Source organism: Puma concolor, chromosome B1, assembly GCF_028749965.1.
Source record: "Puma concolor isolate L17-30 chromosome B1, mPumCon1.1.hap2, whole genome shotgun sequence".
NCBI lineage: Eukaryota > Metazoa > Chordata > Mammalia > Carnivora > Felidae > Puma > Puma concolor.
This window is the reverse complement of record NC_141670.1, coordinates 38,413,038-38,414,748: the sequence shown is the minus strand read 5'-3', so window position 1 is coordinate 38,414,748 and position 1,711 is coordinate 38,413,038. Positions and strand designations below refer to the sequence as shown.

The following is a 1,711-nucleotide window of genomic DNA, read 5'->3' as shown; positions in this document are numbered from 1 at the left end:
GCCTCCGGATTCCTCTCAGGCAGCTGCAGCCAGGCCTGGAAAATGACCTTGTGACCTTCCAGGTTCCATCCTGAGTGAGCCTGCACCCTTCTGGAACCCAGGTGTGTGGTTTTGTCAGCAGATGGAATTGGGTCCATGGGGAGCAAGCCTTAGCTAGGATTAGGGTTTGGTCCAGGGACACCGCCAGGGCTGAAGCCACTCTGGTCTCGTGACCTCCCTCGAGGGCTGAAGTGGGGGCCCATGCCTCTAGGCGGATCAAGTGCAGGGTTAGGGTTCGAGGCAGGCTTAGGTTTCGGTGGAGGGTCCCGGTTCGGGGTAGGTTAGGGTTAGGTTTAGGATGCAGGAGGCTCCAGGCACCAAACCCACAGCAGGGCAGTGGTCTCCCTGAAGGGCTGAGTTGAGGTTACAAGGGAGGGTGCTGGTCAGGATCAGTCTTTGGCTGCCAATGTGATACGTCCATGGGCCCCTGGTCGAGGAGGCCTCCGGAATCTTCTGGGGCAGCCGCAGCTGGGCCTGGGAAATGACATGGTGAGCTTCCAGTTTCCATGCCGAGTCAGCCTGTACCGCTTCTGCACCCCAGGCGCGTGGTGTTGTTAGACGTTGGAATTGGGTCCCCATGGGGAGAGAGCCTTAGCTAGGGTTAGGGTTTGGTCTAGGGATGTCGCCAGAGCCGAAGCGACTCCGGTCTTATCATCTCCCTCAAGGGCTGAAGTGAGGTCCCATGTTACAAGGCGGCTCAAGTGCAGGGTTAGGGTTCGAGGCAGGCTTAGCTTTTTCGGTGGAGGGTCCCAGTTCGGGGTAGGGTTAGGGTTAGGGTTAGTGTTAGGGTTAAGTTTAGGACCCAGGAGGCTTCAGGCGCTGAACCCACAGCAGGATAGTGGTCTCCCTGAAGGTTTGAGTTGAGAGCGCTATGGAGAGTGCCAGGCAGGATCAGTATTGGCTGCTAAGACCACACACGTCAATGGGCCCCTGGTTGAGGAGGCCTCTGGAATCCTCTCGCGCAGCTAGAGCCGGGCCTGGGACATGACATGGTGAGCTTCCAGGTTCCATGCCGAGTGTGTCTGCACCGCTTCTGGACCCCAGGTGCGTGATGTTTTCAGATGTTGTATTTGGGTCCCCATGGGGAGAAAGCCTTAGCTAGGGTTATGGTGGTCCCGAGACGTCCCCAGGCCCGAAGCAACTCCAGTCTCGTAATCTACCTCGAGGGCTGAAGTGAGGGCTCATGCCACAATGCGGCTCAAGTGCAGGGTTAGGGTTTGAGGCAGGATTAGGTTTCGGTGGAGGTCCCGGTTCGCGGTAGGGTTAGGGATAGGGTTAGGTCTCAGGAGGATCCAGGCGCCGAACCCACAGCAGGGCAGTGGTCTCCCCGAAGGGCTGAGTTGAGGGCACAAGGGATATTACCAGTCACGATCAGTCTTTGGCTGCCAAGGCGACACACGTCGATGGGCTCCTGGTCGCGGAGGCCTCCAGAATCCTCTCAGGCAGCTGCAGTCGGGCCTGGAAAATGACATGGTGACCTTCCAGGTACTATCCCGAGTGAGCCTGCACTGCTTCTGGAACCCAGGTGTGTGGTGTTGTTAGCAGATGGAATTGGGTCCCCATGGGGAGAGAGCCTTAGCTAGGGTAAGCGTTTGGTCCAGGGACGTGGCGAGGGCCAAAGCCACTCAGGTCTCATCATCTCCCTCGAGGGCTGAAGTGAGGGCCCATTTTA

General features: G+C 58.2%; 1 long non-coding RNA gene across 1 annotated transcript; it reads left to right on the top strand.

The window, feature by feature from the left end:
- The first annotated feature begins 230 nt into the window (after positions 1–230).
- On the top strand, positions 231–1,383 carry LOC147581582 (uncharacterized). Its single transcript, XR_015249706.1, has 2 exons — positions 231–319; positions 1,301–1,383. It is a non-coding gene; the product is annotated as an uncharacterized LOC147581582 (long non-coding RNA).
- Positions 1,384–1,711: the final 328 nt, after the last annotated feature.